The sequence below is a fragment of the Cyanistes caeruleus genome, chromosome 5, assembly GCF_971803275.1.
Source record: "Cyanistes caeruleus chromosome 5, bCyaCae1.hap1.1, whole genome shotgun sequence".
NCBI lineage: Eukaryota > Metazoa > Chordata > Aves > Passeriformes > Paridae > Cyanistes > Cyanistes caeruleus.
The window spans coordinates 10680476-10702780 of record NC_141705.1 but is presented as its reverse complement, the minus strand read 5'-3'; the positions used below and the strand labels follow the sequence as shown (position 1 = coordinate 10702780).

Genomic DNA, 22305 nt, shown 5'->3' with positions numbered 1-22305 from the left:
TTCTCAGCTTTGAAAAACTGCCCCCTTTTGGCCATTTTCCTGTTCAGCTGTAATTGCTCCTCTTATAAACAATGTGGTAAAAAAGAAATTCTGTATCTTGTCTATTAATGACTAAGAAAAGTTTATTTCAACAGTGGCTAATGAAACCCTCTACTTTCCATCCTTCAGAGCAGGCAGTTAGAGAAAGTGCCAGACCAGAATCAGGGCCCTGCCCTCCCCCTGTACTGCCTATCTCCTCCCTGGGACTCTGGACCTCAGCCCACAGTAATCCCATAGTGGTGAGATAAAGATATTTTATAGTATTCAGAAAGGTGGGGTTTGCATTTTTTTATCCACTCTTAACTGTGAATGTCAACCAAGTAATAGACAATAAAATAAAATCTTTATATGGAAAGATGAGTCATGGTATCAGCTGGAACTAAATTTGGAGGGAAGATTTACTAGTACAGGTGGTCAATACATATCAGCATTTTCTGACTTTTAATCATTATTCCCTGACTAATTCTAGCTTGGATTTTTTAACTAACATTCATTGCACAGGAATTGCAGAACTGATTGTACCCAAGGGACTGGTAATCTAGCAGTCAGATGGAGGCAGTATCAGCTATTTCAGCAGAAGGTGCAATACTCAGCCATTTGTAGACAACAGGTAAAAATATGTCATTTTAGATCCTTGTATCTAACAGAGATTGGTCTACAGGTTTACATATGACATTTGAGTTACTCAATTCACTTGGGATAATTCTGAGAAGTGTTATTATAAATACACACATCCAGTTCTTTCCCGTAAAAATAAATTTTTGCCTGCTTATGGTTTGGCTCTCCCCTGCAAGGACTGTTTTGTCCCAGATGAGTGGTTATGTTTCCTTAAAGGAAATTATCTGTTTTCTCTTGGATCAAAATTTTACTTCCTCCCTCTTTACATTAATTTCTCAGATATATCTGAAATAGTAATTTGAAAAAAATGGGAGCAACCTCTTCCACCTACCCAGTTGTCAGGAGTCAGCAAAAATCAGCCCCTGGCATCCATGGTGGGCCAGGGAGAGTTTTGGGAAACCTGGAAAAGTTCAGCAATCCACACTGGTGAAAATTACTCTGTATTTCAACATCTCTGTTCTTCTCAGTTTGTGCCAATTTGCAGGAATATAGATTTCTCTGCAGATTGCAAGAACAGGTTTTTGTTTGACCAGAGGGGAAAATTCTTTAAAAGTCTCTCAAAATATTGCCAGGTTGAAAGTCTGATGAAAAACTTGATCTGCTCCATTAATTGATTTCCAGAAGTCCATTTTCTCTCAGAAATGCTCTCCCTCCTCAGCTCTCTGTGCTACCCTTGCCGAGCCCATCGTGTGTGCCGATGACACCGAGCTGGGTGGTGCAGGAGGGAAGGGATGCTGCCCTGGGCACCTGGGCAGGCTGGGAGGTGGGACTAGAACCTCGTGGAGTTCAACAAGGCCCAGGGCAAGGCTCTGCATTGGGGTCAGGACAACCCCAAGCACAAACACGGGCTGGGCAGAGAAAGTAGAAGCCCTGAGGAGAAGGACCTGGGGGTGCTGGTGGACAAGAAGTTCCGCATGAGCTGACAATGTGTGCTTGCAGCCCAAAAAAGCAAACGTCTCCTGGGCTGTATCCAATGTGGCCAGCAGGACAAGGGTATTTCTGACCCTCCACTCCACTGTTGTGGCACCCCACCCAGCTGTGGGGCACAGGAAGGACATGGGCCTGCTGGAGAGAGTCCAGAGGGGGGCTGCAGAGATGCTCCAAGTGCATTGAAATTGGACAATGACAATCTTTAACTCACACCTAATACAAAGTAATTGCCTTACCCCTGACGAGGACTGCAAATTGGTCACAGGTTTCCTGTATCATACTTAGTGCCACCTCAGCATTTGATCAGAGGAGTGAATTTCCTGGTCTTCTGAACTGCATAGTCTGTTGGGATGTGAATCTCTGGATGGACAAACCATGTGCATATTTCTCATTGTTTTGAAATGTCATGTGTGTGGAAAGTATTTGATTACTGATGGGTTTTAAAACTTTGATGGCTTCTGCTCCATGATCTAAGGTATGCTTTTTTCTCTTTCCAAATTGTCATATTGAGATAATCCTAAAAAGATCAAAGGCAAACCTTAAGTTTATACCCTTATTTCCTATTCCATTTTGAATATAAAGCTTTCATGATTGTCTTCATTTAACAGTCCCCTGTTCCAGGTAGAGTTTAGAATCAGAACTATTTAGGTTAGAAAGGATCTTTAAGGTCATTGAGCCCAGTCATTAACCCAGCACTGCCAAATCCAAGACTAAACCTTGAACACAGGTGCCACATCTACATATGTAAATCCCTCCAGGAATGGTGACTCAACCACTTTCCTGGGCAGCTTTTTCCAATTCTTGGCAACCCTTTTCATGAAGAAATTTTTCCTAATATACAACCTAAACCTCTCCTGGCACAGCTTGGGGCCATTTCCTTTTATCCTATTGCTAGTTACCTGGGAGAAGGGCCCAAAGCTGAACACAGTATTTGAGGTGTGGACTCAGCAGTGCCTGGGCATCACTGCCCTGCTCCTGCTGGCCACACTGCTTCTTCACACATGCCAGGATTCCATTGGCCTTCCTGACACACCTGGCTCATGTTCAGCCACTCTCAACCAGCACCCCCCGGTCCTTTCTGCTGGGCAGCTTTCAGCCACTCTGCCCCAGCCTGCAGCAGTGCCTGGGCTTGTTGTGACCCAAGGGTAGGACCCAGTACTTCACATTGTTGATGTTATACCTCATAACCTTATGGCATCTTTGCTGTCCTCCTAGGTTTCCCCTACTTTCAAAAGTGGTAAAACTTTTTCCCTGAGTTCCAGCCAGAAACTCCTGGAGTTTCCAGAGCAGGGGAAGCTCTCTGTTCAGCCAGGCTGGTCATCCTCTCTGCTGGTTCATTGTTTAGGACATGGGAACAGCCTGTTCCTGCACCTTTAGGATCTCCTTCTCACAGAATGTTCAGCCTTCCCACTAGCCTGCTCATCTCAGCCACAGTGTGCCTTCTACAGGCATTGATTTGATGGGAAAACCTTGCCTCAAGAACTGCAGTTTAGCAGCTCGATTTTGATGCCATGTGATTTCCATTCATGTCTGTCTTAAACAGCTCCAAGTCCTGCTCTCCTGTTTCTGTGACATCAGCTTTTACAGCACTTCACAGTGAAACACAGGGGTAGAGGGACCTGCAGCCTGAGTCAGATGAGTGCTGTGACCTGCAGAATGAGCAGTGTTACCTGAAAGTCTGCAGTTTAACATTTAGTGCTACACTTGAATTTGGGGGCATGAAACAAAAACATGGAGGAAAGTGCTAAAGTGATAAGAACAATCTGCAAATTTCACTTCTCAGGCCTCACAGCCTGCTAGCTTGTGCCACACATAAATGTAACAACATTTACAAATGTACAACAAATAATTATATTGTAGTCTATTAGTGTGTTCACCTGTTTCAGCTCCATGAAATGATTTGGCTTTTTTTCTATGCCTGCACATTATTATTCAAATGAGCAGCTTGGCTGGATTTCATCCCCAGCATCCTGGTGGAAGTACTATAATTGAATCTCCACTTATAGCTTAGTTATACAGTGAACCAAATTTTGATACAGAGCTAAAAGGTGTCACTTGTGTCGAGCTAGTACTGATTAATTTATTGATCTGTTTCTCTTCAGATCTTTTTAAGTAAATATATGATTGTCTGAGTAGCTGAGACTTTACCCTGGGACCCCACTGAGCAGCTGATATTCCTGGGGAGGTGCATCACTATAGCTGGCTTGTTGGTGTTCTGCAAGGTTTCCCTGTTCACTAAATTGTGACAGAACAAGACCTGGTGTTTCTATAACTGGTGGGCTTTATGCTGCCTGTATACCTAGGACAAACATAGGTCAGGAGCTAGAGACTGCTTAAAATTGTCCAACTTTCTTGTCAGTGAAGAAGTTTATTTTTAAAAAATACCCCAAACGTGTTAATAATGAGGAAGAAATTGAAGAAATCTTGTATTCATTGCATAAAAGCTTAATGGGAACACCTAGGCATTGATAGGAAAGTTCATGTTTATATTCACAGAGAGCTGTGATGACCTGGGGCCCTTTTAAGCACTGGAAATGCTGCTTTGGTACTGAGTACTTAAACTATCTGAAAACATAGTTTTGCTTGGGGTATTTCCTTATATTAAAAATCTTCACAAAACAAATCTCTGTCTCTTAAAAAAAAGCCTAAAGCCATAAGCCCTGTTTTCTCTTATATAAATGAAATGAAAGATTAGGGAAGACTGAATATTTTCTATTGAAACTAGTTTATCTATCTTAGATTTGCTCCAGGATATAAAAACAGCATTTTGCTCTGCATGGTCTCTCCTTTCACCACATCACTAGGCTTCAGTCTTTCTTAGAGAAATAGCATCCTGCCCATGCAATAATTTCTAGGCTACTACACTGGTTAGTGCAAATCATATCTGAAGGCTAAGGTCACTTCCAGATTGGGCATTTCCTGCTAAAACACATTATTCTATTTAATGTGTTTGGGTGCATGTCAGTATATTTTCAAGTACTGGCTATTGTGAATCATCTGGTTGAAGTTATATGGAGAAACTGTTGGATTTCCAGTGTTGGCTCGGTCAGGATAAGTGGTTAAAATGGTCTGGCTTATGGTGCAAATTTTCTGTGTGTCAATCCCAAATGAGATACTGCAGTTTGAAGGTAGAGTCCTGAGGGAAAACCCCAGTGGGAGCTATTCACATCAACTTTGTGTCTGAAACCAATGTCCTGTGAAGCTGCCTTTGGATAGACACAACACATTGTCACTGGCAAGACAACAACACATCTTCAGGTGTAGATTGCAGCACACGTAGGATGGAAGTACAAAATCCTGCTGAATCTGAAGGATGGTGGTTTATGCCTGTGTTCTCTGTGGATGTTGGTGACCAAAAGCAGTGGTAGAGGACCGTGCTGGGGCTGTATCCCACACTGACTGAAACTTCTTAGTGTTATCCTATTTCCAGCAGTTCATCTGGGATCTGCTGTCATTAGGCACTTATGGCAAAATCTGTCTTGTCCTTAGAATCATTAGGGTTGCAAAACGACCTCCAAGACCATTGAGACCATAAAAAGACAGGAAAGAAGCCATGCCAAGACTGCAGCATATTCACTGCTTGTCTCACTCCTCCTACATGCAGCTGTTCAAGTGAAAAAGTCCCACTGCTTTTTGTAGCTGAAGTTTTCAACTTTCAACTCTTGCCATGCAGGGCTGGATGTCGCACTTGCCTCAGGTTAGACAGGAGGGTGCTCAGACTGTTGGTAGTAAGGGCTTCAGGCAGCTTAAGGCTCATGCTTTGTGAGTCACTACTAAAGGTTATAAATAGGAAATAATATAAAGTATATGTATGACTCTTACAAACCACAAAGTGTGGGAATGGTATGACTCAGTCCAGTCTCCCCTTCCCCAGTTTTATAATTTCTTTTATCACTGTATTATGTTTGATCTCTGAAACACTGGGGACAAGGCAGGGTTTGATGCTTTGTTGAGGTGTTCCTGTTTCTCAAGACATATTATTTATAACACAAAGTGGGAAAAGATCTGACTGAACTGGCTGGTAGAAAAACATGATAAACACATGTAAAAGTAAGATGGCAAGAGAGAACAAGGGGTGAGGGGAGGACTGGGGAATGTTTGTATTACAAATACCTCAAGATTTTAAGTGAAACCAGAATTCTCGAGTAGGGAAGAAAAGGAGAGTGAAATGCATCTCATTCTCATGTTTGCAGCTGTGGATCTTTAATCAGTGATATCTAGAAGGAAGAGACAAAGGAACAGCAGAATTCAGGATGTTTGCTTCTCGAGCAAGCTGGGATACAGCCAGTGAGTGGTGATGGATATGAAGAGAGAGTCTTGTACAGGAAAGCCCAGGGAGTGCAGAGTGTGCTGGGACTCGTCCTGCAGCAGAGCTGCATGGTGTCAGTCATTGAGCAGGACTAAGCTGGAGATGAACATTCAGTACTTTGATCTTGTGGGTTGTTTTTTTTTGTGGTTTGTTTGTTTTTCTTGGTTTGTTTGGGGTTTTTTGATGGTTGTTGTTTTGTTTGGATACTTTGTTTTGGGGCAGGAGTCGGTCTCTGTAGTTCTTTGCTGTATTCCAATGCCTAGCTTTGAATTTTGCTAGATATCTGACAGGAAACCTTAGCTCAAATGTCCAATTCCTCTGAAAACTGAGATGATATTTGTAAAGATTCAAGAATCTTTTGAAGATTCTTGCATCTGATGTGTTGTGCTGGAAACCCTTAATGCCACTCTAAATGTGACAGTGCCTGGTTAGATGGAAGTGTTGATGGAGAAGCTGAGTAGACTCAGAATTCAGTGAAACTTCAGTATTTTGAAGTGACTTCTTACAAAAAGCCACAAACACTGAGCTGTTTTTAATTATGTTGTTTCCCAAATCAAGCAGTCTTGCATGTTGCCTTCCACATGGACTGCAAATCAAAGAAACTTTGGGTATTGAACAAAAGATATTCCCCCCAAAAAATACTTTCCACTTCTATAGGGTGTCCTCAGCTGGATGAAAAAGTGAAAGGTGTGAAGGAGGGCATGATATGACCTCTGCCACAGAAGAAAGTCAGGGTTTGGGAGGGGAGGACTCTAAATCTGAATTCATGCAGAAATCAGTGGTGGAATTCTGGCTGAATTTTTGCTAGCTGGAAAATTCTGAACTTTCACAGGAAAGGTCAAGATAATTTAGCAGGAAAAAAAGCTGCTGCAAAATTCTAATGAGTTTCTTATTTTTTCCAATGTGGGAATAACTCTGAACTATCTGGATAAGTTTAAAATGGTGCAATGCCAACAAAATGAGCAGTTACCCTGGGACAAGTTCATCCTTGGCAGGACTGCTCATTGAGCTGCTTTTGCACCAGGGATTGGTTTTAATCAGCTTTCCTTTAAGTTACTTTTCTGAACTCTAACAATCTGAGACATCTGAATAAAATAATAATTTCACATCAAAATATTAATAAAGCAGATATTTCAGATACTTCTCTTGCAAATAATTCATAGCACTAAATTAGTTTTTTCTAATCAATTAGGAGTCTGCCAGGTACCAGAAAATGGTAATTTAACAGCAGGAACAATTTTATGTATTTTTAGAGAGGATGAGAACCAATTCATTTAAAATTGCTCCTGCAACCCACAGGTCCCAGGCTGAACACTTCCCTTCAATGACACAAATGCTTTTTTTTCTACAAGTTTTCCTATTTGGAACAGGGATGTATTGCCTTAGTGTTACTCTGAGCCTTGTTATTTTGTTTGCTATTGGAGCAGTAAACAAAATATACCATGATATGATTTATGTATCTCAAGGACAAACTGAAGATCTGCAGAGACATATGAGTACATCTATTGCTGGCACGTGGTTTAACAGGGTGGTACAGACCTCTTTGACAATCAGTACAGAGACACAGGGGACCAGAGTGACCCAGAATGTCCCCATGGTGATTTGAGCCCTTCTACAGGCACATGCAGTCCTTGATAAATGCTGCTTGTTACTCTCCAATGGATGATTCTTTGGTCTAACCCAATTTGTTTGTTCTCATAGGTTCTTACCTGCCTACAGCTAGCTAACAGAAAGCACTAGCTACAAATTATACTTAACCATCACTATTCTCTGGTATTTGAATACTTAATGTTGTATTTTTTCACCAGAATATAATAATACAAAAATATGAGATGCCTCCTTAGTCTGTGTCATTTCTGGTGGTGGAGTTAGGGCTGGTCACTTTTTGCTTGATAAATCTGGAGCTCAAAATCCATTCCATGAGGGGTAGGATTACATCTGTGCCTGACCACCAGGCTGTAGGCTGGATTTGTGCACTGACAACATTCCCCTTCAGCCTCTGATACCAGACCTGGTACCTGCCCTTGGGAATGCAGCAGGGAGCAGCAGGGGAAGCCTAGCTGCAATGCTGGGTAGCAGGACAGTCACTTCTGACTTAACAGAAGCATTTGAAGGGTTATTCAGACAAATCTGTAATTACCATGTCACATCTTGGTGTGGTGTGTGTTGCCATGATCCTATCTGAATAACATTAAGAATCAATCACCTTTTAGTGTCTAAATCCTGAAACCTAAAACCTGTTGTGACTTCATGACAAACGTAAGAGTCCTCTCCCCATCCTCTACACATTTTTGGTTGCATGTTGGAGACAAGAAGATTGGATGGGAAACCATGAAATGCACCCCTGACTCTTGTAGCTGCACTTCTAAGGGCTTTGGTCTTCTTTAGCAGGGTGCTCTGTTCCAGCTGTGTGTTGGTTCAGTGTGTCAGTCCAAGTACATGCTTAGACAGTGCAGTAGGGAAACCAAAAGGCAAATTCTTCTGCTTTGGCACCCCCAGCACAGAATGCAAAGCGCCACAGAGGCTGGCAAAGCCCATGCAGCCCTCAGTAGATTAAAGGAACATATCTCAAAAGAAAAAGGCATTTAACCTCAGGCAAAGGCAAATACTTGCCATGTAATTGTTATTACTGCTTTTCAGTATGATTTCAAAAAGTTGAACAGCTTGAGGTTGTCACATTTAGTGCCCTAATTGGTTCCATATTTCACTGCGTAAAATCTGAAATACTCCTGTTTCATGGAGTTCAAGATTTCTCAGCGTGTGCTTCCACAAACTCTGCACTGGTTTTACTCTCCAGTTGCAGTCTGGTGTGCACAGCTGGCTGTCTCAAGTCAGCATTAAGGGGAATAACTGAGGTACAGCCTCTGAAAAGAGACAGGCCATGCCTGAGGCAAGTCTGTTTCCTTCCATGGGAAACTTCATCCAAGTCTCTCAAGGAAAGGGAAGACTGCCTTTGTCTTTTGTTTTCAGTTAAACCAACAAAGTGATTTCTGAAAATAGTTCCTCTTATGCTTAAGAAATAGATATACAGGCTAATATTAGTATTTTGGTATTTTATATTAGTACTATATAGTCAGTACTATTTATTTGCTGCCGAATACACACTAAGCACTATACAAAGCTTTAGAACAAACCCTCTAGTATAATTCAAAGGCCTTGTACAGCAAATTTCCTGTTAACTAAACACACATTTTCTCACTAATTTAACTGAAACAACTGACAGACAAGTAGTTGAAGCATAAGCAAGAGTGTTTTTCAGATCAAAGATCTGAGGATTTTTAAGCATGAATCAAGGCCCAGGGAAATCAGTGGGAGGCTCCAACAAACCAATATTTTTGAAGTCAGGTTGTAAAGACAGTAAATTAGCAAAAACATCCTTGAAATTGTGGCTGAGAACTGAAATTTTTAAGATATGCCATTACCTGAACACCTGGAAAAATAAGGTGTTTTCTTGGAATGACATAAAGTGCTCTGCAAGGTGCTGAAGAAGAAGCTGCTCCCAGAGCGCTGCTCGAGGATGCTCTCTCCAGTGTTGCACTTCCTTTAATGCCGATTTCGTTCGCTTCTTTGATGTGCTGCAAAGAACTGAAACCCGGGGGTTTTGTTGTGGGTTCTTTGTTTGTTTTAAACCCCTAGAAAAAGGAGTGCAGGTGATTGTGTGGTGGGTTCCCGGCCAGCCCTTCTCTCCCCCCGGGCTGGGAAGAACCTGCCGGGCAGATCCTCACCCACCGACCGAGTCCCCATAGTGGTGCCATTCCGCCAGATTCCCCTCCTACATCCCCAAACTAATGAAGAGCAAAAGCAAATCTAACCCAACAAATATTTTAATGCAGCCTTCCTTTAGTGAAAAAAAAAAAACCCCAAAACCTAGAAGGTTGAAAAATGCACATTTGTTTGGTCTAAGCAGCATCACGCTGCTGGAAAATCGTGTACCACACTAAAAGCTGTGCCTTCAGTTTAACAGGAGCTGAAACTCAGTGACAGCTGAGAGAGGCCCTCAATTTTCAAGCAAATGTGAAACGAGACAAAAATATGCTTTTCAGCATGTAAAATTTTATCCTTGGCTTTTCTCATAGAGACAATTTAGGAAGATTTCTTTGGGAAAACTAAATATATTTCTATGGTGACCTTGTGCGGGACAAGCTCAGTTTTATCAGTGGGCAGATTGCAAATAGGGAGTTAGAGTTGGGGCCACTCTGTTCACAAATAGGGAATGATATTTCTGATTTTTTGAGACAATAAAATTTCGGGAAGAAAATAACAGAGAAAGGTTGGAAACGAAGGCTGCTGAGAGTGAAATTAAATAATTGAGAAATGCAGGATGGTCCTTGAAACAAGCTCACCTACATGTGAAATGCTCAGTACAGCATTGTCTTCATTTAAATTCTTTGTGGGTTTGAGGTGAGGTTTTTTTGTTGTTGTTTTGTTGGATAATTTTTTTAAGCCACGTATTTAGGTAAATAGGAGAAACCACATTTGTTTGTAGAGGCTTTTTAAGCTTTCAGGGTTGAGAGCAATCAGAGTAGATCTGAAGAATGCTTTGGCTGGCTCCAAAGCCTGGAGTGGTGAGCCACGGTGGGGAGGTGGCAGCAAGCTGGCAGTGCCCTGGGCAGCAGGGACAGTCAGGGCTGTCCTGACAGGAGCCCCCCAGCACTGCAAATGTGCAGATGGAATATTGCTTACAGCCAGGAAAATCCAAGACTGGCTGCAAAGGGTGTAGCAGGAGCACAGCAGTGCTGCAGCAGCCAGGGCTGTGCTGGAAAGGCAGTGGGCAGGAGAGGGGCAGCTGCAGGTAAATGTGGGTGATCCCACTTTGTTCACTTCCCATTTGAGCCAAGTAGGGATTATCAATCCTGAACTTCTCTGTCTGCATCCTCAGGATCCTGCACTGATGGTCTTTGTTCCCCAATCCACACATTGCCTAGGAGCCACTGGGTAAAAGCACCTGATATTTTTCTTGGCACTTATTTGATCAAAATTCAGCTTTATCTGGGAATTCATTACCTCAGTTAGTCTTAGGAATTGAGAGATTCATGTGGAGAAATCAAATTAATTTCCTTTCTTCCACCAGATTGTCAATCAAGGTATGAGAAGGAAAATGGTATAATTTTTCACTTTTTTTCCTAATACCCTGAGGTTGGATGAGATTAAATATAATGTAATACTGCACCCCCCGTGCAATGCTCTGCAGAGATACCTGGCCAAACTCTAATGAATGACAAATAAGTGAGTCTGCAGGGAAGTTTGACTTTTAATAGATTTTTCCCTAATCATATCTTGCTTTCAAGAGAAAGAATCTATTTGGGAAGCCTAGAAATGCAGTGGCCTAGAATAATAGCCAAAAAAAAAAAAAACCCGGATTCACAAATAATTCTTTTAAATTCAAAACATAAAGTGGAAAGCCATGATTGCCTGATGTTTGTGTTTATGCCTCTCCATGCAGAAGCGTGCAGACCAGGGATGGAAGGTTAGGGAATCAATAAGGACAACTGAAGTAGCTTTTAGATGCTCAGCTCCTGCTGTGCTTGGTCTAATTTGCAGTTTGTTTTAATCCCATTTTAAATGGTGCTGGAGGAGTCTGCTTTATCTCAGTGAGAAATCCAGGGAAGCTGGTAGTTGAAAATAATGGATCATCAGGAAATAAATGCGGGGATAATGTGTGCAGGGAAAACTTCAGCCATGAAACTTGTTTTGGAGGAGTGCAAGCCCACATTTCTGCTCATTTTTGCAGTTAGAAATGAAACCCAGAACTATTATAGGAAATCATTCATGACAGTGTAGTGGTTACATTTCTTTTTAGGCTGAAATCCCCAAAAGAACTAGTATTTTCTTTAGCTGGCAGATAAACATTCATGCCCAAACTTCCAGAAGTGGTCATTTGGGGAGAGTCATGCTTCTCCCTGACCTGATGGATCTCACCTTTCACAGCACTTTGAGAAATCAGCCCAGCTGAGTTGTCTAACTATAAAACATTCCTGGTCCCTGCCAAAAACCCACGGCAGTTACTGTGTGTTCCTTTGGCAAACTGATGCTTGCAGCAAAATGCAGCAAAAGAAGTGTGAATGTTGAGCAGGAATCCCAGAGGGTCAGGAATGGCCCTTGCCCTTCGCAGAGGAGAAGGTTTTGGTCAGTGAAATGTCTTCTCACTCTGCTCCTTGGCAGCCCATGAGGATCCAGCAAAGACTGGGAAACTTGTCAGCCAGTGAAATGGAAAGTGAGCTGAGAAGGCTCGTGCAGCCTGACTCCATTCATTGCTATAGCAATAATTGCCCATGAAAGTGGAGCAAAGAAATGTTTTAGATGATAATGCACTTTTAAAATGCAATACTCCTAGCAAAAAAACCCTCTCACTTTAACCCACGGATCTGTGAAATCCTTTAATGACACTGATAAGCTGCTTTGGCTTCCTGAAGGATTTCTCAAGTGGGAATGAATTTAGCAACTCCTACCTTGCAGTTACTGGTAAGAATCTAGAAGTATGAGTTCTTAAACAATATAAGTTTTAAGAACATACTTTGATATGAGTGAGTCCTCTCTCTTATTTCTTCAGATTTCCAATCCTCCCTCAAAAAGGTTAAGATGAAAATGCAACTAAAAGTTGCTGGCTGTCTTTTGGATGCTAATTTCCTTTTGCACTTTTCAAAGTCCACTCCGAAGTGTTAAGGCAGGAGAAACATTCCCACAGGACTTACCCCAGCCAGAGTTACCCCATGTAAGGGCAGGGTAAAAAAAATTTCCTGAAATACATTTTTTTTGCCATTGGTGGAGTCCAGCTTCCTTTTTACAATAGCTGATGCCTTATCTCCATATATCCATCTCCAGCCAATTCTCTGTTTCTCCACAAAGAGGACACAAGAGCTTTTTCCTACCTGGTGGAGGCACTGGGGGGGGTTCCATGCTGTGAGGTCCTTGCAAGTGGCACAGGCTGAGGATGGACAGCAGAGGTTTTGTTGGATTATGTCCCTCTGACCCATCCAGAAAGAGTCCTTGGAGGCACAGCAAGGGCTGCTTGCCTCTCCTCTGCATCTGTAAGGCTGTAGTACTTCTATGAATTTTCTTCCACACGTTTGAAAAACACAGTCTGAGGAACCAGTGGGTAATTTGGCTTGTGAGTACGTTTTTTGTGTGATTCACTGAGGTGTTAACATACCTTCTGTGTTTACAAACCTGCCATCTAACAGTGTACTTTTATTTCAATTACCTTTGATAGGAGAATTCAGGTACTTTGCAAAAGGAAAAACATGAAACAGCTCTGTTATAGGCTGGTATTTTTGTTTTAGCCTGCTTTCTTTTAAGTAATTAAACAAAATCTTAGAAAATATTTAATTTTAAAGAACATTAATTTTCTCTAAGGTTTTAGAGTAGCCTTATTTCTGCACCTACTTCCTCTAAAAAAATCCAGAAAATTCTGTTCTACTTGACCCAGATTAGCTAGTTTTAGATTTAGATAAGTTTTGCCTATCAATATGTGAATGTTGTGTAAATTTTGTTGGAAGGGAGAAAATCTAGGTCTTTTAGGTCATTCATAGAACACAATGGGAAAGAAATTGTTTTAATTTCTCTGGCCAATTAAAAGAGAATTGGGAGAATAATTCCCTTCAGTTTAAAATTGAAAATTGGAGGCTTTTTTTTTTCTTCTATTCAAAATGGGGAAAAGTGTCAAGTGAAGAGACCAAGTAAATGCTTAATTCAACTGAAAAAGAGTTTTGATTTATTTTGGGGAAATTCTTGTTATTATTTCTTAATATGATAGAATTGATAGAATAATGATAGAATAATTTCAAAAGTAAATGTTGAAAATATATTTGGGGTTTCTCCTGGGTTTCCCTTTGAACTTAATTAATTAATCAAATCCAAATGCCCAAACTGCTTCATTCCTCTTGAGTCAGGATTTCTAACAGAAGGAGCTGATTGGGAAAAGCCTTCCTGAATCCCAAGAAAATGGGAATTTTCAGGGGCAATGCCCACCTGGAGGCTGCCAGGGAGGACCCTGTATATCCCCTGGATATGGCAAAGTATGAAGGTCCTATGGCACAGGGAGTCCGGGAGAAGAGATCAGAAGGGAGGTATTTTCTTGAAGTCAAAAGATCCAACATTATAAGATATCCATATAATGTGGTTCTTATAACACTATATTATAGGATAGGATATATAATAAAAAAATCCAATAATAACAAGTTTATTCCTATAATATAGGCTATCTGATATCAGGATACTTCCAGCCTGGGGAATATGAGGCTATGGATTGCAGGATAATGAAATAATTATTTCCACACCTCTGGTCGCTTGTCATCATCTCTTTTTCTTCCCTGTCAGTACTGTGATTTGCAAGGAGTATAAAGAGAGTGTGAGAGATTGCAACATCTGAGTCAGCTCAGCTCAGGCACAGCAACGTGATCCAGCCAGAAAGAGCAAAGCTAAAGGTCACCTGTACCCTTCTGCATGTTCAGCTCTTTGGGTTTTTGCCTATGTGAGTCACTGTCTTTTCCAAACCTCAGACTGAATAAAGCAAAACCATTACGTCAGTTACCAGTTTGATCAGAAGTTTCTTGAATAATATTCTTCCTAAATGGACAAAACAAGTGTCTTGGCATGGGCAGGGATAGGTTTTCATGAAGTGAAAGGTGGGAAGAGAGGAGAGAAAAGCAAAAAATATGGTCAGCTTAGCAGACAGAAGTTTGGGCTGTATTTTGTCCAAATAGCCAGCATCCTGCAGGAGCCCCTTCTTTTCACTGATCGTGGTCCTCGGGGTGAAAGCCCAACAGGGGCTTGGAGAAGTGGAGGAGGTTATCACTCTCAGTCATGAGATCATTGTCCAGTGCAGCCTCAGAAAAACCTTTTTCCTCACTGCAGAAATGCTTAAAGAAGAGAAAGCGCAAACATGAAAACCCATTCTAACATCTAGCAGCACTAAGCCTTTCAGTAGTGGAATGTCCTGCACTGCGGTCTTTGGCAGCTTCTAGAAACTGCTGCCACACCAGAATCTCTCAGAAACAGACAATTCACTGTAGCAATGTCAAATGACACCCACCTTCCCATGGCTGAGGGCTGCAGAGAAAACAGAGGGACTTGGGATCAGCAGATGACCAGAAGAGCTCTGTTGCTGTGGCTTCTAGAGCATCTCCTTGAACTCCCTGAGTAATTCAGGTGTTGAGTGGGATAAGCTCGTCCCCTTCATTGCAGGGCTTTCACCCTAAGGTGTAACTTACACCTGTAAGCCAAGGGAATGGAATCACAAGCAGCCAAAGCCACAAGAGTTCCACAGCCTGCCTCCCAGATTTCTCTCACATGAAGAGAGAAATCATCCTCCACTAGGATACCCCAGCCACCACTTGTGTGCATGAGCAGTCTTGACAGCTCTTTCTTTTTGGTGGTTTGGTACCACAGCAGGAGAGGCCAGGTGAGCAGTTTGAGGGCTCTTTATAATGCTCTTAATCTGGGCTGGTAGTGGGAATATTGGATGAGCTGCTTTAGAGTGCTTTCTATTAAGTATGCAGCCAGCCTTTACAAGTAGGGTACACACTGCTCATGCTTCCAGCCATTTAATTGATCCCTGCAATGAATGCAATTGAGACAGGTAATAAAAAGTCCTCTAGTCAACCTCAAACTGGCACACAATTTTACCTGTCAACAATCTGCAGTACAGAAGGTTGTTTCTGAAAATCCTGGCTCTAAAAGTTACTGATTACTTATGAAAACACACTTAAATGCCAGTGAGTCAGCATTCAGAGGTCTGAAACTCATTTCCAGGAATTGTGTGATTTACAAGGCTTGACTTTCAAAGTTGGCCACTGACATAGCAAGAGAAGAAATAAAACCATTCTGAAATAAAACCCCTTTTTGCTTTCAAATGCAAAGCACAATACAAAAACTGTCAGTCTCTTGAGACATATACCTGTCATTTAAAATTAGAGAGTAGTGGAGAAATACTCCATCTCAGTCATTTTCTCTTTGGAGTCAGTTTCTTGACTGACGTTAAGTCCAAAATACCACTGAAACAGAAAAAGGAAGCATTCTTTAAATTTCAGAGTACAAACGAGGGCAATTCCTGTTCTTTTGCATCCCTTAAATGTGGAATGACAGTGTTTGGTATATTACCAGCATCATAACAGCTGATGGTATCTGCTTCAGGCAGCAGTGTTTGAGCAGAGCAGAGATAACAGACTCCTGGCAGCAAGAGTTTCACTATTATTATTTAATGTTGTTATTCCAGTGAAGCTCAGGAAAACTTTGGCCAGACTCATTTCCAAAGATGATTTCCAAATATTACCAATGTTATTCATGTGGAAGTAAGAAAATTTGCAGGTCCTGTTTAGGGAATGAGATGAAGAATTCATTTAGAGGGTTAAAACCCTCTTAGGTTTTAACCCTCTAGGAAGCGACCATTCCTAGGTGATCATCAACCACTAATCAGGGTGGGTAGCAATCTCTTAGGGAGAGTAACTTTTGCTCCTGGGAGAGTCTCCAGCAGCTCTTGGAAATAAGTTGCTATCTCATTCTCTTAATTTCCTGGCTCTGTGTCCTACTTTTCAGACAGATAATTTTCCGTTTCATTAGGGACATTATGGTAAAGGTGTAATTCGTACTTCTAGGAGCTAAAGCAGTCACAGGGTTATTAATTATGGAGGCAATGTAACCTTATAAGACCCCATGGCTGGAAGGGGAGCCCATTCTCCTGAGTGAAAGACAAGACAAGGCAGAGGCTGGTGGCTGCAGTTTGCTGGGAGGCAGAACATTCACTCCTTGCACCAGAGGCTTGGCTAACCAAATGATATTGTTCCCCTAAGTGTGGCATGTTTCTAATTGGAGTGAGGTACATGCCAGAAAAGAATTAAACAAATCTGTGGCAAGGCTTGTATTGTTTCTTTTGGGTTTTTTTTTTAGGAGTGGCATTTAGTGTTCCTTTTGCTGTCTAACTCCTCTTTTGCTGCAGAAGTTACTGTGCCTTTAACTAACTGGTAAATGCTACTGGAGAATACGCAGATACTTAGACATTACTAATAGCTCTCATATGTGCTTTTTCCCTTCCTTATGGAAAAATCCACTTTGAAAATTCCCAGTGCCATAGTATGCAGTCTCCTGTATTGCTATCAGTCCATTTTCAGACCTGGTTATGCCATGGGGACAACCTGGTTTTATCTTGTTCAAGCATCCATGTTTGTGGATCCAGGTAAAGGCCCCATAATGACTGTCTGAAATGTTTAGCAGATTTTATTTGCTTAAGAAGTTGTTTAGGCTGGTATATGTGATTAGCGTAGACTTGAAAATTTGCCTGAAAACAGATTTTTTTTTTATGCCTTTGAAAGAAATCTAAGGCTTGAAGTCAGAAAGTGGTCATTAAGGACTACCTATTCTTTGTTTCCTTCTTGTTCATAAATTCCTCACATACTCCTTTTGTTTATTCAATACAAACTCAATTAAATTTGGACAAATGAAAAGCCCTAGCTGTGCAAGGTACGAGAACATATGAAACAATTTGTAACTTGCTTGGGTTTTATCAGAACAGGAGAGGATTTGTTTTCCAAGGTTGATGCCAGGCCAGTAAATAAAGAGGAAAAGTTCAGTGCTCTTGTGGTAGTATGCCACTGGAGGTTTTATTTTAAACTGCAATATCCCAAGCCAAATATTTATGTTCCATCTGGAAGCCAACAGGTGACCTGCCTAGGTTTTTCTGCACAGATGGTATGAGACTATCTAAGTATTTTATGGGTGGGGAAAAAAGAGAACCTTGCCATGTAGAAATTAGGCAGTTCTCAAAGCAGTAAAATTGTATATTGTGGTAGCAACATCCTAACTAAGGTAAAAAGAGATTAGAAATGTTCATGGGCACTGCTCTGTGGGAATAGTGTGGCACCAGCCACAAGTCTGACAGCGCTCTATGTTTGCTCATTTTCCAAAGAAAACTGCTTTTCATCATCATCATTTTGAATTGCATGACATCTAGGGCTTTTCCTGGGCTGAGGTAAGAGGAGAAGGAAAATGCATTTGAAATGAACACATATAAAAAGTTACTTACTCTGAACTCAATGCACAGATGGGTGTTGGGTAGGAAGGATCCCTACTTTTTCCAAACTGGTTTTCTGGTTCTCTGCTTAGATCTCAACAATATGGTGGAGAGTGGCTACTTATATGTAGCAGAATGAAATACCACATATAAAAAAGTGGTGAAAAATATTATCTCACTGAAGAATATTGTATTGGAAATACACCAAAATAGGCAAAGAAAATACTCTTATGTGTAAGAAGACAAATGTATACACATAAGTAACATGACCTTTATCACATATTTTCTTAAAATCCCAAATAATCAAACAATAATAGTCCAAAATCCCCAGTGTGTTGTATCAGGCCTCGGTGTCTTTACACATTTGGAGACAAGCAATTTATTTCAATAGACATTGCATACAGCTAATAAAGCATTTAAAAAAGGCCGCTGTAAATTATTTCTTCTCATGGCCTCAATAGACAATTTATGTTTTATCAGGAGATGAGAATTTGAGTAGATGTGATTACCTGAGTTCAAAGAAGAAAACATTTTAACCAGGACATCCTTCCATCTACTTTTGATTGGTGAGGGTTATTTGTGTTCTTATTAAATCATCTAATAGCAATCAAGTGAGGAAAGACAGGAGGGTAAACAAGCTGAAAATTAAACCAGAAAGCATTAAGAAAGATGCTCTTATTGTGTTTTGCAGGCTGCAGATTTGCTTTAGCATTGCAGCAGGTTGGGAGATAGTTGCCTATACAAAATCAGAGTCCAGCTGACTTCACTGAAGTCTGTGTGTGGAGCCACTGAGACACACTCCTTCAATCCTGTAAGGATTCACTCCCAGACAAGAAGAAAAAAGGTGAAAATCCAAGGTGAGAACTGCTTCACCAGGGATTCTAGGAGCTCTGGGTTGAAGGATTGTCACTACATGGAGATATTGCCATATTTTTCTCCCGGGCTGGGGGTAGAGAGGTGCTGTTGCAGTGCTTGATCCTTGTTTTTCTTTTTTGTTTCAGAATTTTTCCAGTGAGAGATTGTCCCATCTTCTCACCTATAAAAGGGCCTAAGTAAATGAACAATATTTTTAAATAATGCTTTTGGAAGATACATGGCACCCTTTTGTTTTATGTAAGCCTAGTTTTAAAATTGGATATTTTGGTGTTGGCCTGTTTTTTCCCAGCATGTCTAGCCAATGCATAAATAACTTCCCATGGTGAAGCAGCAGTCTTGCAAACAATGGATCATATGGAATATGAGTTAAACACCAGTACAAATGATTATGTATTTTAGCAGTTCCGCAGGGCTGCTGGTTTCTAATCTTTCCCCATTACATAATGGGACTTTCTGTTACTACAAATCATCTGAATTGATCTTGCAATGGGAATGGTAGCCATCAACCAGATGCTCAATTGCACACCAGAGAGTTACTGAGGAACAGCACAAAAGGCACAACAGCTCGAAGAGGTGACTCTACTCTCAGAGCTAAGGCAAACCACTATGGTTGCAAACCACTGAAATACTAAAAACAAGCACACAAACAATTAAAATCTTTTGTATAAAAAAGATTTTAAAAAACATTAAATAATTGTGTGGAGTTCTTGATATAAAAAGGAAAAATTAAAAAACCTCCCTGAAATACAGTGAAAGATTGCGACTGTCCTCGTTGTCTCTCATAAATGTTATGATCCCATTTCTCATTTTTTGTGCTTGCTGGGGTTCTCAAGAGACCAGTGAGGAGCAGGCCATTTTGGAGCTGCTATCATCGAGGGCATCCATTGCTTAATTCCTAAAACAAAGGTGTTGCGTAGCGTGCACTAAATGTCATTGTTGCCACTTAGAAACTGAGGTGATTTGCATTCCTTTCATAAATTAGGTATTTAATTACATTATAAATGTAACCTCTAATTGAAGCACCTGCTCCCAGTGGGCATAACTCTATGATGATTTTGCACGAGCTACCTAGAAGTAGATGCATGCTGCTGCAGGAGTGGGTACCTCTAATTGGCACTTAAATATTATTCGTGAGTATTTTTGCATCTTAATGGATCTTCCCCCAGGATATCTCTCAGGACGATATTTGTTTTGCTGGAGTGTGTTGCCTTTTGTTCTTCTCCTCCACTTGTGGACATTTGTGTGTCTGCACTTTTATCTTTGAGAGCTTTTATTTTGCATGCCCTGATACCCACTGGTATCTCACTGTGCATAAAGGAGGATGGAAGTCTCTGTCCATAAGTATTTCATGCCAGTGGTGGTACTGTCTGGTTCTAAATGCATTTAACTGTCTGAATACAGATTTTTTTTAATATATATAGTGTTACTGAAGCTACCACATGAGCTCTGATACCTCAGTTTGCTCTGTGTGCTAACTCAGGAACCAAATGTAGAAGAGTAGTTCTCTTCTGAGGATGCCACATAAAAATATGTTGAAATCCCATATCAGTCTGATTGTTAAAGCTTTAACAGCTTTAAATATATTTATTTAGCGTAGCCTTTTGGGTAAGGTCTAGTCTAAGCAGTTACTTTCTTCTTATCTATGATTTGTTTTCACATCAGTAAGAAATTTCAGGTTTTGTTATTTTCCTTATGTTACTTCATCCTGTTTCTTGTCAATTTAACTCTCAAGGTGGCTGAATCAATGGATTTAAATAACACCTGCCTGTGTTTCATATATCTAGATAATGTTGTGAAATCATTGCATTTAACTGTTACAGTTTGATTGCAGGTCATCAAGATGTTGGGCAGATCAGATACAAATGACAGTAATTTGTCCTAGGTGATTGAAAAGCAGCTTTACAGTTTCCTTTCCTGATTCATGTTTCCAAGACTACCCTGGATGCCCTCTATGTTTCTGGCCAGTTTTCTTGTCAGCTTCCAAGGGAAGATGTGAACCTGGAGCTCAAACCCAAACAAACAAGGTATGCTCACAGCAGTCAGGAATTTCGTGCCAATCCCTGCAACAGCAGAGCAGTTTGGTGCTGAAGAAGTGATGAAAGCTCTGAGGAACAGCAAAAGTTATTAAGAATTTCTCAGATCTTAGGCACTTTTAAAGGGTCACTCTGTTGCTCTCAAATAGCACAAGAATTTCAGCAGCACATTAAATTCTGGAATCTATGGCCTATAGCAACTTATTCCTGTCAGGACACAGTACCAGGCATCACAGAGAGGACTCAGGAAATAAAAGACAAAAAGATTATTTGTGGATTGATTACAGTTTAATTTCTTCCCAACTCCCTTAGGAATTTTTCCTTTTATTATTATTAAGCTCTCACTTCATTACTAATGTAAGTTTTCTGCATGCTTTTGAACTTGGTCTTTGTTCTACCTGACACTGGTTAAGTACACATTATTGGGGATGCATTCCTCTGGGTTGAATTTACTCTCACCATCCTTCTCCAGGTTCTCATGGTAGAAGAAAGACAATCAGGAATTTTCCATCTAAAAAAAGTCTGATATTTAAATTCAAAACCTGCTTGAATTTAATCCTGCAGTTTTCAGGATTAGGAGTGATAATGTAAATTAAACCAGTGTGACCTTAAAAAAGTCTTATCTCTTAGAGAGAACTTGAGCAAGGTCCTGTTAAAGAAGTCAATTTATAACCATTTCTGGTTACTCTCTGTATTCTATAGACAACACAAGAACCTTCTCGTTTTCTCTGGGAGACATCCAAAGATTAATTTACACACTTATACATATATAGCTGATAGAACATATCATAATATGCTTCCTTCCTCAAACCTCTCATTTTGAAAGATGAAGCCTGAATTTTATATCTGAGATAAGCAGCCTATTTAATTAGTTTAGGACTCTACTGTACGTGGGTGGATGAATTCTATTTGTTTTGCTGAAGTACGACAGCTCCTTTTCACATAAGCTGAGAATGCAATGCCATTAATTTTTCTTTCTATAAATTGTGCATCTAAATACCTCGTTAAGTTTGTTAGGATAATAAATGAAGATGTATGGGAATACCCTTTCTGGAGGAGAAACTGCACCAAAATAGTCTGGCTGCAAAATGTATGTTTGTAAACACTGAATCACATTCTCAAATGTGCAGTTTCATTGCCTTTGGTTAATAAAGATCTGCTCCATCAGTTTTCTCTCAGATAAATACAAATGTACTCTTCCTTGTGTCTCAAAATGATACCAAATGCAGAAAGGAAGACAGCTGAACCAAGGCTTCCTGGCTAAGACTTCTAATGGAGGCTGTGGTGCTCTCAAAAATATTAAAGTGTGAATGTGGGGCTGTGAAAGAGTGGCAGCTATCTTCATGTGGGGAATTATCTCCAAACTTTCAGGGTTTGCTAGAGATGTGGGCAGAAGCTGCTGCAGGGCTGTGGAATAGCACACTATTTCTCACTCCTTATCTGCCTCTATTAACTACTTAACCTTGTCTTGATAAAATAACCCCAGCATTGTTGGG

The 22305-nt window shown here is 40.7% G+C and overlaps 1 long non-coding RNA gene across 1 annotated transcript; it reads left to right on the top strand.

The window, feature by feature from the left end:
* Positions 1-1870: 1870 nt before the first annotated feature.
* Positions 1871-21993, top strand: LOC147652925 (uncharacterized). The gene is made up of 4 exons (XR_015287035.1): positions 1871-2062; positions 18592-18757; positions 18902-19013; positions 20659-21993. It is a non-coding gene; the product is annotated as an uncharacterized LOC147652925 (long non-coding RNA).
* The last annotated feature ends 312 nt before the right edge of the window (positions 21994-22305 follow it).